This window comes from Haliotis rufescens, unplaced genomic scaffold (assembly GCF_023055435.1).
Source record: "Haliotis rufescens isolate VD_foot unplaced genomic scaffold, xgHalRufe1.0.p SCAF_10, whole genome shotgun sequence".
Classification (NCBI taxonomy): Eukaryota; Metazoa; Mollusca; class Gastropoda; order Lepetellida; family Haliotidae; genus Haliotis; species Haliotis rufescens.
In genome coordinates this window covers 34,651,969-34,658,201 of record NW_025963780.1, presented here as the reverse complement: position 1 = coordinate 34,658,201, position 6,233 = coordinate 34,651,969, and positions in this window count along the sequence as shown.

Sequence of the window (6,233 nt, the reverse complement as noted above, 5' to 3'; positions counted from 1 at the left end):
TTAAAACCCAACACATCTGCAAACTGTAACTGTTTGTACCTGTTTTAATCAGCAACTTAAGTATGATTCTGGTACATTTTGATTTCAAATCATCACAAGATAGCTATAGCTTACACAAAGCTGTAGTTATTATGTCACCGTACCCCAAAAAATATATTTGTTCTTCAAAGACAATTAAGATTAAAGATTCAATTCACCATACAAGTAAGCGTTTTCAGACAAAGACAAACGCTGTCCAGTTTGATGACATTTTAGACCCCTGTGAATATTCCTGTCGACGAAAAGCCCCAATGTTCCTGGGAATCTCGTTGATACATTAATCCCTGGCATTTGGGACCGCCTCCGTGGTCTAGTGGTAGAGCGTCCGCCCGGAGAGCGGAAGGTCCGGGGTTCGATCCCCGGCCGCGTCATACCAAAAGACGTTAAAAGATGGTACTTGTTGTTACCCTGTCTGGCGCTCGGCATTAAGGGGCTAAAACAAGGACTGGTCGGCTCGGAGTCAGTATACTGTGTCTGAGTGGGGTATTCATGTTAAACTGCGGCATGGTATCTCAGTGAGCTAGCACTATACATCGGCATCAGTCCAGACTAATACAAGCAGCCACACACACACACACACACACACACACACACACACACACACACACACACACACTTGCATGCACGTCGCTATATAAGTGCAATAATCTTGGACGCGACGTTAAACCCAATTTCACCTCACCTCACCTGGCATTTGGCTACCCGAAGAGAATCATATCACGGACCTAAATAAGCTGGAAAAGAGACGCTTCTGGTAGCCTCTGGTCAACTCCGCCGCGTTATCGCAGAATGTTTATCCAACTCGGCAGAGACATCCGCAGTGCTACGCCGCAGCATTGTCCTCGCCTTACATGCAAGATGGCAGACAAGTGAAATCGTGTGTTATTTGACAATTTTAGATCGCTATCTCTATTAGTTAGCCAATAAAGGCCTTTGTGAGAAGGTTGAGAAGACATTTTGCTAACTTGACAACACTTGTGTGAGAAAACATCATTGATATTCGTATTCACGTATTTAACGAATTATAGGTCTCTGAATATTAATGTTTGTATGTAACCTAATTTGGGACTTTTTCATCACAACCCCAAATAAGGCCTCTAAAAACCCATAGATATTTTATTTTCTAAAAATGTGAGAATTCTAAGACGTTTAATACCAATATGCACGCGCATGCATTTATTTATTAAGCAAATTTAGTTAAATAATGTGTTATTGATACTCCAAAGATATTTCTAACAATGAGCAAGGAGAAGGGTCCCTCCGATCTATCCAGTTACACTGTCACTGGGAATTAGTAGCCTTGCTATGGCTCTAAACCTGGCCCATGGGCGAGAATATTTTCCTTTCCTCAAAACTCATGTTTTTCTTTGGCAAACACATAAAGGTGTGTCTACAAGCATCATGACATATGATTCAACTCATGTTAACTTTATTCAACTAATTTGTGGCGTTATCAAAATATTTCGACCATTTGCAAGAATATTTTCCTTTCTTTTACAAATACATAAAGGTGTATCTACAAGCATCATGACACATAATTCAACTCATTTTAACTTAATTCAACTATTTTGTGGTATTTGGCCCATGTGCCCGTGTATCCACAATAATTTATATACAGGCTTGGTATTTGCCAACAGCAACACCTACATAACTGTTGATTTACGCGTGGTGTGGCAGATTGTAATTGAACGAGAGCAGGTATTGTCGACTCACCTGTAAATAAGGCCGACACTGTAATTATATACAACGTACTACTGAGAATATGGAAATAATCATAAGAAGGCTGGGTTTTTTTCTGAACTGTTCCTATTTTCATTCCAAAAGGGGCAATGCATTTAAAAGCTGCTTTCGTGTCACAATAGTAACTCAAGTTTTCCTCAATCGGCTCCAAACATAATTCCCATTGGTCACTTCAACACCTCATATAATAAAATAATTATATCGAGATTTCGTTAGAATGTGAGATATTCAGCCAGAAGTTTTGCAATGAAAGACGAATCGGGTATTTTTCCATTACAATACGCGCACGTGTACCTGTATATCGCACACCTAGTGTCCCTTAATTGCCCCGTGTCATTAATGGAACGTATGTGGAACACAAAACCCACGTAAAAGCGTAGGCTGTTACCATTTTACTACAATACACAAGACCAAAGATGTGACGGGACGGTTTCTTCCGCTCTGTAGCCTCGTCTTTGTAAGTCATCATAAACAATGTAACGAATAGAAACGTAACAAGACATAAAATGGGAAATGAGAAAGAAACCAACTAAACTTTAATGTTGTGGAAAATAATGCCAATGAATTGGAGTACACTCGCATGAATTCGTATGATAGACTGAGGTGTGACCGGGTTCATTAAAGATCGATACAATATGTACAAAAGGTGAAATTTGTAAAACTTATATAAAGGTAACATCCAACCAAAGGCCCAATTTAGGGGAATAAGGTGAGGTGAAATGGAGTTAAACGTCGCGTCCAAGAATATTGCACTTATATTGCGACGTGCATGTACTTGTGTGTGTTTGTGTGGCTGCTTGTACTAGTCCGGACTGATTTATAGTGCTAGCTCACTAAGATACCATGCCGCAGTTTAACATGAATACCCCACTCAGACACAATGTTGAGCGCCAGACAGGGTAACGACAAGTACCATTTTTAACGTCTTTTGGTATGACGCGGTCGGGGATCGAACCCCGAACCTTCCGCTCTCCGGGCGGACGCTCTACCACTAGACCACGGAGGCGGTCTGAGGGGAATGAACTTCTTGGCAGAAGTGTACATATGTTGGGGTGTAAGCGCTTTCCTGGTGTTTAGATGTCTAGCCCTAACCACATCGTGCATGGAGAGTGTGGCCGATATCCATTATCGATTTATGCTTACAAAAGATGTATTAGTTACTGAATGAAGCTTATCTCTATGCCTGACTCCCTTTATCCAATAAAGTGTTTTGAGACGATGTTACAGGCATCCAATAAAGGCAAACAGAACACTGGGTTTCGAAATGTAAATATATCCTGTTTAGCTTTGGTTTCGAATTTATATGGAAACAGCAGTGTATTCACCATCCATAATCTTTCTTGTCTGAATTCATGTTACCCATGGAATATACATATGAACATGATTGGCAAAGCATGTTCCAAAACGGTACTAAAACATCATCATATTTATTGTTTTGGAAAAGAGCTGTACCCCGTTTGTATACTGTCAAGAAATTCAAAGTTGCCCAAGTTCAGTTTCGATGCTTTTCACATCAACTGCATATTGAAACTGCTAGATATTTTAATAAACCGCAAAGTGTTCAATTATGTAAATGTTGCAATTATTGATATATTGAGAATGAATATCACTTCCTATTAGTTTGCTCAGCGTTCAAACATCTACGTACAAAATATGCAGGAAACGTATAACCTTTACCCTGATAAGAATAAATTTTATCTTCTAATGGCCACAAGAAGCGGTACGTGTCTTCAAAACTAGCCATGTACCTTTGTCATGCGATGCTCCCATGTAAAATAAGTCTGAGGATATAGTGTCATAAATCTTCTATCATGTAAACTATTTTATATGAATATGTTATATACTCTACACGTCATGTAATCGAATGTAAACATGGGCCGTTGGCCTACATTTAGCAAAATAAAGTAGATATAGCTATTAGTTTGTAATGAATATGTTAAGTACAGCATTTGTCCAGAGTGCATCCAGATAGTTTCCAGGGCTGGACATACCCTTTGTATTGTATGTTTTGACACGTGTGCCAACAAGCAGTTTTATAACTAATGACTTAGCTATCTGTATCATTTCCAGGGTCAAAGAGGACAGTAAGTAAAGCGTGCCATCCTGAAAGTTGGGACACGTGGTGGCACTATCTATGCTTAAGATGAAACCTTGTGAAGATTTGCCCTGAACATTCCATATTGATATCGAAGTTGGAAGGTTAAATCGTGTTTTTCGTTTGATATTTAACAGCTCATACCAGTACTGCTTTCGTGAATGTGTGGGGTGGTATTATTTAGCATTTAGTATATATATGTCGGGAATCTAACCCGGGTATTTGGCGTGACGAGCAAACGCTTTAACCATTAGGCTAACCGACCGCCCCCTTTCAATTTGAAGGTCGAGAGTTGTCGAAGTATCATCAAGTGTTTCACACCCGAACAGCGCTCTTGGAAGGACGCTACTCTTATAGAGTTTGAGGCCAGTCAATGGATGGAGGCCGCCATCATGAATACCTGCGTGTATTAACTGAAAGGATAATCCTTTCTACAAATGTCTTGAAAAAATGTTCGCTGCTTTTTTTGGTGCTGGTTATTTAAAGAAGAACATGATCTGCAACCTCTGAGACCAGAACATCACCGGGCATCCATGAGCGGGAGATCTGTTTAAGACAATTATTTTAACTTCTTTAATAGGCATTTAGAAGTTGGAGTACTAAGTAAGGATAAGAATATATGGATGAACAACTTCTTTATTACAATTAAAAGCGACGTTTCGGTGTAGGTTCTAACACCGTTATCAAGCAAGTGATTTACAGAGTGTGGTGGTCAAGTATATATAAAAGTAGGAGGCAGTGTTTATACAGTAGAGTAGATATTGTTATACTGGAGTGGAGAAGCCTGTTATGTGCACACAAGGGTAGTGATGACAATCATCGATGAAGTCAGTGACATTAACAAAAAGGATGAAGCCGGCCATAGAAACAACGGGATTATGGCTGATTGGAGTCTTTGATGAGTCTTTCAAAGACTTCAAGATCAGGAAAGACACCCGGGTGAGATTCTCTATATATACCTACCCACTCACAATAGCATAAAATATATAAAACTGAATAATTTAAACTGAAGAGTATAAAGTTCAGAAGGTTCAGTGCAGTATTGCGATTGGTATTTACAAATATGACTGTACATGTGCAATGTATAGTGATTGAAATATAAGCGACAAAACCCTTTCCAATTATAAGAAATATCTACCAATATTGGAGTCGATTGTCCGATTCCGACTACATCATGAACATTTGCTTGATTGGATCCTGAGTATGAAAGGTGACATATTCACTCTAGTCCTATAAGTTTATTGTTTTATATCATGCTAACCCATGTATGTCATTGTTGGCTACTATTGTCTTCACCTTGAACGGAACATTTAGATGTCGTACGAGGTGACTATCGGGATTGGGTGGTCAGGCTTGCTGACTTGGTTGATGCATGTCATCATATCCCAATGGCGTGGATCGATGCTCATAATGTCAATCATTGGATCGTCTGGTTCAGACTCGATTCTGTACAAACTGCCGTCATACAGCTGGAATATTGCTGAGTGCGGTGTTAAACAACGAAGAAACAATCAAAACATTATTTTTGAAATAAGGGTTAATACGCAACTCATTATTGGAAAATAATAACATTAAGGGTGGTAACAAAGCAGGAGGAATGGAGTATTCCATATATGTCAAGAGCAGTGGGGTATTCCATATATGTCCAAGAGCAATGGGGTATTCCATATATGTCCAAGAGCAGTGGGGTATTCCATATATGTCCAAGAGCAATGGGGTATTCTATATATGTCCAAGAGCAATGGTGCATTCCATATATGTCAAGAGCAGTGGGGTATTCCATATATGTCCAAGAGCAGTGGGGTATTGCATACATGTCCAAGAGCAATGGGGTATTCTATATATGTCCAAGAGCAATGGTGCATTCCATATATGTCAAGGGCAGTGTGGTATTCCATATATGTCCAAGAGCAATGGGGTATTCCATATATGTCCAAGAGCAATGGGGTATTCCATATATATCCAAGAGCAATGGGGTATTCCATATATGTCCAAGAGCAATGGGGTGTTCCATATATGTCCAAGAGCCCAAACTCTTAGTCATTCGTGTCAATGCCAGAGAATAACGAGTTTCAATTATCCGACGAAAGAAATCCCATTTGGTGTTAAAGGGTCATGTGAAATCTTGGTAAAAAAATATGTGAATAGATCACTAAAAATAAGTAATGGCACCAGTTGTTCGCAAAAGGGACAAGCATGCCTTCACGTTTTAAGAAACCTTAATCTCCTGTATTCAGTGCTGGTATAAACCCCTTTCGGCACAGAACAAACCAAACTAAAGAAATTCATTAATTTGGCAGGCAAAATCTCAGGATGGCAGTTTAAATCTATAGGTGAGCTGTATACTAACCAAATTTCT